Genomic DNA, 10067 nt, shown 5'->3' on the forward strand with positions numbered 1-10067 from the left:
CTTTTTCTTTTCTTGGGCAGCCGTCCTCTTTTTCCTCTCTCCTCTTCACAAAAGACCCCCCCCAACCCCTAGTGGGAACATCCCCTAAGTCTCTCAATTTAAAAAAAAATGATGTGATTTTGGGGGCAATTTTCTAACTGCAAACCACACAGATCCAAACACAGTACTTTGTCTTTCCTTTAAAACACCCCTAGACCCTCAGATAGATCCCTCTTTGGACAGATTTTAGCTGAAAATGGTAAGCAGAAGTGATGTGGTGTCACTTCCTGGTGCACCAAGTCATGGTGGTACGGTTTGCAAGGGAGGGTGCAGATGTGTCAATTGGCCTCTAATATACACAGGACACCATTAATATGCTGGGGTTAGCACCTTTCAGTGCAGGTTGCAGTTCTGATTAACATCTCCAATAGCTGCCAGCATGGGTGGTTAAGGAGCTAGCAAGCAGAAGGAGTACTGGTGATGATGGTGACATTGGAACTGGTGAGGCTGAACCCTGCTGGATGGGTCCCATCCCTTTTCTCAGCTTGTGCATTTTGTTGCCAGACCTGGGATGATACTTCTGTGTGCGATTTTCAAGATTGAGGCCCCGTGTGCACATTACACTTTAGCTGTGATTAAGTGTTAAATCTCAACATTGCAACTGTGGCATTTCCCAGAATAGGAAGCCTGGTCTGTAGTTGGAGTAACAGGTTTTACATTGAACATAGTTTGTTTTGATCATGTTTTTCTGGTTAACTTGCAAGGTGACAAGTGTAGGTCACTTGGCTTCCGAAGGAATATAAATGTTTACTACATGCTTGCAATCTCAAATAGGATTAGATCAACAAACTGGCTAGCAGAAATCATGGGTGTTATGTCCGGCTTTGGCTCATTTCCTTATCAAACATCACCAGTGTGCCCAACCTTGTTTTTCCCCTCTTGATTCTGTTTGTTATGAGAGGATAGAAGGATTCTTTGTTAAGGACCTTGCCTCTGTATAGTGCTGATTAGATGGCCTTTGTGACAACTACAGCCCATGTACTCCTCTAAGGTCTAACCTGCACTGTAGAAATAATGCAGTTTTACACCACTTTAACTGACTCAATGCTATGGAATTCTGGGGTATGTAGTTTTGTGAGATATTTAACTTTCTCTGTCAGAGAGCTCTGCTGGCACAACTACAGATCCCAGGATTCCAGTGAAAGTGGTGTCAAACTGCATTATTTCTGAAGTGCAGATAAGACCTATAAGTACACAAAACACTGGTTTCATGTTAAAGGCCATTATACTGTGCTGTACAATTTAGCTTGCCTGAAATTAGTGGTGGCTATGTAAGCAGTGAAAAGGCCAGGAGGCGGAAAACTGTCTTAGGTCCAAAACACACTGCAAAAATAATCCAGTTTGAGACTGCTTTAACTGCCCTGGCTCAGTGTTAGGGAATCCTGAGAACTGTAGTTTATTGTGGTCTCAGAGCTGTCTGACAGAGAAGACTAAATGTCTCACAAAACTACAATTCCCAGAATTCTCTAGCTTTGAGCTAAGGCAATTAAAGCAGTCTCAAACTGGATTATTTCTGCAGTGTGTTTTGGACTTTAGGAACTGATCCACAAACAACTGCTTCTCTCCTTTAAAGCCTAACCCTTAAAACAACAGCAACAAAAATCCTTCCTGTCTCTTCCATAAAGTTTGCACTACTTAAAAGTTCAGGATATCCTTTGTGGCCTTCACACACAAATGATTCATGTGTATTTGTTTAAGAAACAAGGTAATATCAAAGACACTTCTTTTTTCTGCTGCAGTTTGGTGTACATGAGATTCCTAGCTTCTCGGCCAGCAATAACAGCCAAGATGTACTACATTTTATGAACTCGGCAATGTTCCTCCTGGATTGTTTCACAGCTTGCGAATAGGAATCCATTACCTTCTATTGGCTTTAACTATTATGGAAAATAACTACAGTCCCTTCAGGCTAGAAAGCGGCTAGTATTTGGGCTCTGGTTTCCAAAGTGTGCTCTAGGAATGTCTACAAGTTCATTAGAGTTCCCAGTCAGTGACACTGAATGAGTCTCCTTGAAGAACAGCTGATTCTTTGTTACCAATCTTTTTCTGCAAAATGCTTCTATAAAGGTTCATATTGAATCTGTTCTAGATTCCACTCATGGTCAGATTTTTGAAAAGTTACTTTCCAGACTACTACTACTACTACTACTACTACAAAAGATAATTTATGGAGGGGTACAGACCACCCCAAAAAGGCAGTCTGCTGGCACCTGGTTTTCCACCAGTGGGAAGCCTCAGCCGCCAAATGGCGAGGCTTCCCACCGGAAGAAAAAGAACCCACAAAAAGTGGGTTCTTTCTATGCCATGGCGATGGCATAATGAGTGCACCACAGTGCCCCACTGGCGCACTCATTACGCACGTTCTGCGCAGTACCGTGCAATAGCGGCCCCCGTGTCTACAGGGCGCCACCATTTTGACACCCTCATCACATGTGAGGCTTGCTGGGCATCTGGAAGCACCACCCCGAGGCACCTCTTGCACATGATGAGGGTGTCCTTTCCAGCCCATTTGGACCAGGCCTCAGTTTTCAAGCTCTGCTCTCAGCTTATACACAATAGTACCAGGTCCAACAGGGCAGGACATGAGAAAAGTTCAACAGGGCAGGACATGAGAAAATCACTTTCAAAGATATAAAGGCCAGTCATCTTCAACTTTATTTTTTCTAATAATAATAATAATAATAATAATAATAATAATAATAATAATAATAATTATAGACCGCTATTCCGCTTTGATCATAGCGGTGTACAAGTAAAAAATTGCAATGACAAATACAAAGTACAATCAAAATATTTTAAAAAGAAATTGATATTAATTAAAAAAGAATGTTGTCTTCCAGGCGAGGCCTGTTGTTTGCTGGCCTGCCCTCTCCCCCTCAAGATGGTGGTCAGGAGGAGGGCTCTTTGTCTTCAGGCCAGGCCTCTCTCCCCTCTCAAGATGGTGGTTGAGGAGGGCTCTTTGTCTTCAAGGCCGGCCTCTCTCCCCCTCAAGATGGTGGTCAGGAGGAGGGCTCTTTGTCTTCCAGGCCTGGCCTCTCTCCCCCTCAAGATGGTGGCCAGAGGAGGGCTCTTTGTCTTCCAGGCCAGGCCTCTCTCCCCCCTCAAGATGGTGGCCAGGAGGAGGGCTCTTTGTCTTCAGGCCAGGCCTCTCTCCCCCTCAAAATGGTGGTCAGGAGGAGGCTCTTGTCTTCAGCCGGCCTCTCTCCCCCTCAAGATGGTGGCAGGAGAGGGGGCTCTTTGTCTTCAGGCCAGGCCTCTCTCCCCCTCAAGATGTGGTCAGGAGGAGGGCTCTTTGTCTCAGGCCAGGCTCTCTCCCCCTCAATGTGGTCAGGAGGAGGGCTCTTGTCTTCCGACAGGCCTGGCTCTCTCCCCCCAAGATGGGGGTCAGGAGGAGGGCTCTTTGTCTTCCACCGCAGGCTCTCTCCCCCTCAAGATGGTGGCCAGGAGAGGGCTCTTGTCTTCCAGGCCAGGCCTCTCCCCCTCAAATGGTGGTCAGGAGGAGGGCTCTTTGTCTTCCAGGCCTGGCCCTCTCCCTCAAGATGGTGGCAGGAGGAGGGCTCTTTGTCTTCCGGCCAGGCCTCTCTCCCCCTCAAGATGGGGTCAGGAGGAGGGCTCTTTGCTTCAGGCCAGGCCTCTCTCCCCCTCAAGATGGTGGTCAGGAGGAGGGCTTTTTGTCTTCCAGCCTGGCCTCTCCCCCCAAGATGGTGGCCAGGAGGAGGGCTCTTTGTCTCAGGCCAGGCCTCTCTCCCCCTCAGATGGTGGCCAGGAGGAGGGCTCTTTGTCTTCAGGCCAGGCCTCTTCCCCCTCAAGATGGTGGTTGGAGAGGCTCTTTGTCTTCAGGCCAGCCTCCTTCCCCCTCAAGATGGTGGCAGGAGGAGGGCTCTTGTCTCAGCCAGGCCTCTCTCCCCCTCAAGATGGTGGTTGGAGGAGGCTCTTTGTCTTCAGGCCAGGCCTCTCTCCCCCTCAAGATGGTGGCAAGGAGGGCTCTTTGTCTCAGGCCAGGCCTCCTCCCCCTCAAGATGGTGGTGGAGGAGGCTCTTTGTCTTCCGCCAGGCCTCTCTCCCCCCTCAAGATGGTGGCCAGGAGAGGCTCTTGTCTTCAGGCCAGGCTCTCTCCCCCTCAAGATGGTGGTGGAGGAGGGCTCTTTGTCTTCAGGCCAGGCCTCTCTCCCCCTCAAATGGTGGTCAGGGGAGGGCTCTTTGTCTTCAGGCCAGGCCTCTCTCCCTCAAGATGGTGGCCAGGAGGAGGCGTCTTGTCTTCAGGCCAGGCCTCTCTCTCCCCTCAAGAGGTGGCCAGAGGAGGGCTCTTTGTCTTCAGGCCAGGCCTCTCTCCCCCTCAAGGGTGGTCAGGAGGAGGGCTCTTTGTCTGTCAGCCAGGCCTCTCCTCCCCCTCAATGGTGGGGAGGAGGGCTCTTTGTCTTCAGCCAGGCCTCCTCCCCTCAAGATGGTGGTCAGGAGGAGGGCTCTTGTCTTCAGGCCAGGCCTCTCTCCCCCTCAGATGGTGGTCAGAGGAGGGCTCTTTGTCTCCAGGCCAGGCCTCTCTCCCCCTCAAGATGGTGGTCAGGAGGAGGCTCTTTGTCTTCAGGCCAGGCTCTCTCCCCCTCAAGATGGTGGTAGGAGGAGGGCTCTTTGCTTCAGCCCAGGCTCTCTCCCCCTCAAGATGGTGGCAGGAGGAGGCTCTTGTCTTCAGGCCAGGCCTCTCTCCCCTCAAGATGGTGGTCAGGAGGAGGGCTCTTTGTCTTCAGGCCAGGCCTCTCTCCCCCTCAAGATGGTGGTCAGAGGAGGGCTCTTTGTCTTCAGGCCAGGCCTCCTCCCCCTCAAGTGGTGGCAGGAGGAGGGCTCTTTGTCTTCAGGCCAGCCTCTCCCCCTCAAGATGGTGGTCGGAGAGGGCTCTGTCTTCAGGCCAGGCTCTCTCCCCTCAAGATGGTGGTCAGGAGGGGGCTCTTTGTCTTCAGGCAGGCCTCTCCCCCTCAAGATGTGGTCAGGAGGAGGCTCTTTGTCTCGCCAGGCCTCTCTCCCCCTCAAATGTATTATTATCAAGATGGTATCTGGGTATAATAAGGCAGAGCATACAAGCTTGGAAAGGAAGCTACATGTGGTGGAGTGAAGGCTTTCATGGCTGGCATCCATAGTTTTTTGTGGGGTTTCGGGCTATTGGCCATGTTCAGAAGAGTTTCTTACGGATGTTTTGCCAGCATGTGTGGCTGATGAAACGAGGAAGAAACTCTCTAGAACATGGCCACATAGCCCGAAAACCCACAAAAAACTAAGCAGCAGTTTGCTTTTGACTGATCCTACTGGGTGACCATGGGTAAACTACTCTCCGGCGCAGGGGAGGCAATGTCACGCCACTATGAACACTTCTGCCAAGAAAAACCCCATGAAGGGTCGCCTTAGAGTTGCCATAAACTGGAATAACCTGAAGGCAGCTACAACACATCGGGAAGGCATGATTCCACTTCTCTTCCTTTCCCTCCTGCTGACTAACTGAGTACAAACTACTTGCACTTTGAACATTTGAAGAAGCAATTGAAGTAAACTGAGTACAAGGGAGAAGATGGGAGGAGGAGAGAGAAACTGGCACATTTTAACAGCAGATGAAAAGTGGTTGGATTAAACAGGGCTTTCCCTGTCAAAGAAGAATAGTTGGAGAGTATATGTCATTTGATGTCAACATAAATATGCTGGAAAAAAGCAAGTACTACTATTTTTTTATACTTCCCTTTCAAAACAAAACAAAACAATGCAAACTTCCTCTGATAAGTTTAGTTTTTTTTTAATGGCATTCCACAGTAGCTTAGTGAAAAATAAATAACGTAAGAATTGCTAGATGTTCAGCACTTTATTAAGTTACAAAGTCTTTTGCCAGTTTTCTTTGTTGTTCATTTCCTGCTGCCTCCCAGAGCCAAAACATTTTGGCATCAAGTCTGAAGTCCAGGACTATGCCACAGCAGGATATAAGAAGATAAGATTGTATAAATGCTTGAACTGGTTGGAATCTCTAGATGGGAAATGGAAGTGAAATTATTTACATTTGGCACAAGAATAAGTTCCATTTTTAATTCAAAGCAAATTGGAAGGGTCATATGACATTGCCCTCCTGTTAACATCCACCAAGAGCCTGATAAGAGCTCCTTTGCTATAAATTGTTTGACAGCCACTCTGTAACTTAAAAGTTGTTTGGCTCTTGGCCTCAAAAGACGTAGATCAACAATGTAAAGCTGCACATAGAGCTGTGAGCACTTTTTCTGAGTGGATTGAGATAGGTTCTTGATGAGGAGATACATTCCACACTCACAAAGCATGTGTGAAGATTTAAAAATTTTTTTAGGGCCGTGGCCAATGATAACCGGTGCTGTATGCTAGATTTCAGAGGAAGGAACTGGCAAAACCAGCCCTGAGTATTCCTTGCTTAAGAAAATCTAATGAAATTCATGGGGTTGCCATAAATTAACAGGAGACTTGAAGACACATAATACACAGTTACATTGCAGTCCTATGTTAAGGGAGAGTCAAGTGAATCCTGTTGCACCATGTAATCAGAAATAGCACAGGAAATAGCATCCTATGTGTGTGCATGTGCTTTCAGTTGTCTGTCAACTTATGACAATGCCTGAATTTCCTAGGCCAGGGTTTTCTTAGGCAAGGAAACTCACGGGGCGGGGGGGGGGGGGCCTTGCCAGTTCCTTCATCTGAAATATAGCTGACAGCATCGGTAACGTTGGCATTCTTCCATCCAAGTACTAACCAGTATTGACCCTGCTTACCTTCCAAGATCAGATGGGCTCTAGTCTCTGGCTATTCAGGCCTATAACTGCCATATCTCTTTAATAGAATTGCATTCCTAGAGCATGGTCATAGAGCGAAGACAAAGGATGAGGGAACAATAATTGACCAGGACACAAGAGATGAGATTAAACAGCCATGACTTCATTGGTTACTGATGTAGGAATTAATTCCTCAGACCCATTGTCCAACATGCTACTCCCAGCCACCCTTTGAAAGACCTGCCTTTGGGTGAGGCGCCCAGTGCAGTGGGAACTGGTGTGGACTTTCGGTTCCTCATTCATGAAGGAATCTACACCCATGGCAGTTCTCAAGCTGGGCAGTTGCCCACAAACTCCATGGTGATTTGGAAGAGTTGTTCCGATAACTTCCAAGTTGCAGTCCAGCAGCCAATGCACTGCACTGCTTCAGGGTAGGAGAAGACAAGCGTAAGTAATCAAAAGATGGGAAGTGAGCAGTGATCAATCTGTACCCATGGACTTCCTTCTTTCCCACCTCATATCTCATCCACACTCACATACACTAGGCGTCTTGCATTTATAAAAAGGCAACAAAATCTGTTCCTTTTGAGGAAGGGAAATGTTCAATGTTTTGTGTGCATTTTTCCTAATTAATGCATTACTCGCAGACATTCCATTGCTAAAATATCTTCATGAAATATGTCTCTTGTACACATTGGGAGCATAACTGCTAAACGGCTGACTGGTGCGGGTTATACCCAATCTCGGGTTATAGGGGACATATATAACCCCGTGTAGAAACAGCTTCATTGGCTACCAGTCTGTTTCCAGCAGAAAATGACCTCTAAATGGCTTTATATGGTCCAGGTCCAGATTGTTGTTGTCTGAAAGGCATATCTCCCAATTGAGCCTGCCTGAGTCTTAACGTATTTTCTGGTGTATAAGACAACCCCCAACTTTTTAAATAAAATTTGGAGTTTAGGAATACTCACCGTAAGGCTACCCCTCCTCCTCAGAGGCCGGCATCCAGCCGGGCACGTGCACTGGCTTCAAGGGGCCTCCAAGCCTCTTTAGAAGCCGCGCAGGCTCCGGCTTCCCAGGCCTCCAGGGGCCCGAGACCAGCAGCCCCAGAGCACATGCACGCCGCTTCTAAGGGGCCTCCGAAGGCCCTTTAGAAGCCGGCAGGCTTTAGGCTTCCCCCAGGCCTCCAGGGGCCTGAGAAGCTGGCAGCCCCAGAGCGCACGCATGCTGGCTTCTAAGGGGCTTCTGAAGGCCCCTTAGAAGCCGGTGCGGGGCTGCAGGCTCACAGGTCTCTGAGGCCTGAGAATCTGGCGGCCAAGCGTGTGCGCACCGGGGGCCCAGCTCAACCACAGCATATAAGAGGCCCCCAACTTTTGACCCAATTTTCAAGGTCAAAAGTCATTTTAACGCCGGAAAATAGGTATGTACTTTAAGGGATAGCTTTCTCTCAGTCCCTCCACTCTCACACAGTCATCTGCTGAGGACACAGGAGGGAGGTTTCTTGTGTGACTGTTTTAGGCTATGGATGAGAGCAGTATGGTGAAACTATGGAATGCGTGCCAGAGGCACATCAGTCTCAGAGCCCCCTTGTTGGCACACATGCTGTCGCTCTAGCACAGAGTTTGCCAGAGTTTCTTACTAGAAAGCCAGAGGGAGTGGCACTTTGCAATAAATAAGTGGGGTTGGGTTGCAGTTTGGGCACTTGGTCTGTAAAAGGTTCACCATCACCGGATTAGAGGTTGCCAGAGGTTTATTGTGAAGATAATAATGGGTAGAACCATGGATGCCACCTTGAGATCCTTGGAGGAAGGGGAGGTAAATAAATAGGTATGCTACATGTGATAAACACTGAGCAAAACACATTTCTCTGCAGTCCAGGAGCTTGGTATTTTTTGCAAAATGTTTACGCCTGCAGGAGCCTCCAGTTCTACTGACTCCAACTTAACACACACATACAACATTTTTGATACTAGTTTATTGCAACAATTCCCCCCCCCCCCCGCCCATCTTTCCAGAACACAAAAATATGTCCCCATCTCAGGTTAATGGAATGACTGTAATTTTGGAAGATAGAAAATCTCCTGAAACTAGGCTCTTTTTATCTATGTTTCCATCTGCGTGCGGCACAAGCATTTAATCTAGTGTTTGCTGCCAATTTCCCAGAAAGGCTTAAATTGCTTGGAATTGTAGAACAGTTCCAGTGTGGCGCACAATTAGGGATGCGCTATAAAATTTTCATTGCTTGATTTAGTTGAAATGATAAGATGGATGGTGAATGATAAGGCCAAGTTGTAGCTTCTAAAATGGCAACTAGAAATTAGTCAAACTGGAGATCAGAATAGCTAATTTTCTTTCTCTCCTCCACCATATCATCAACAAAACCTTGTAAGTGATTGTTCTGAAAAACTTTGGGACCCTGCCTTCTTATGGCATCTTATATGTGTTTCCTCCTGGTTTAGATGTCAAATACCACCTGGTACCTACATTGCCATCTATATCATATTGTAATGTTCCTTAAAGACATTTCCAACTTATGGTGACCTTAAGGCAAAGCTATCACAATGTTTTTTCTGGCAATTTGTTCAAGGGAGTTTCTGTTGCCACCTTCTGAGGCTCTGTGACTGCCTAGGGTCATCCAGGGAGTTTCCGTAGCTGAGCAGGATTTGAACCCTTTTATCTAGAGCCATGTCCAATGCTCAAACCCACACCACATTATATCACTGCTAAACAAAATAGTGATCCATAGACCACTGCTGTGGGAGCCATTGGCTGTCAGTTTGTGATGAATGCCTGGAAAAGAACAGTTGTCAATGGAACAAATATGATAGTGGTCTCTGATACATTAGGGGAAAATAAAATGCTGCAAAATAAATATCTCTAATCTATATCATCAACATAATAGATGATTGGGTGGTTTTGGTGCAACAGTGCCTCCCTTGTCAGCACTTCTAATCCTAATCATACTGTATACAGTCAGTGCTACTGCCACACTGCAGAATAAATGCAATTTGACAGCTCAACTACCATGGCTCCATCCATGGAATCTGGGATTTGGTTTTGTTAGCACCAGAGCACTCTGACACAGAAGACTAAATATCTCACAAAACAAACAAATCCCAGAATTGCATAGCATGGAGCCAAGCAGTTAAAGCGGTGTCAAACTGCATTAATTCTGTGTTGTAGATGCAGCCATTGTCATGGCTTTGATCGTAATAACACACCTTACAATGTACAAAACCATGCTGGCATAGTGGTTTGATTG

This window comes from Sceloporus undulatus, chromosome 2, assembly GCF_019175285.1.
Source record: "Sceloporus undulatus isolate JIND9_A2432 ecotype Alabama chromosome 2, SceUnd_v1.1, whole genome shotgun sequence".
Lineage (NCBI taxonomy): Eukaryota > Metazoa > Chordata > Lepidosauria > Squamata > Phrynosomatidae > Sceloporus > Sceloporus undulatus.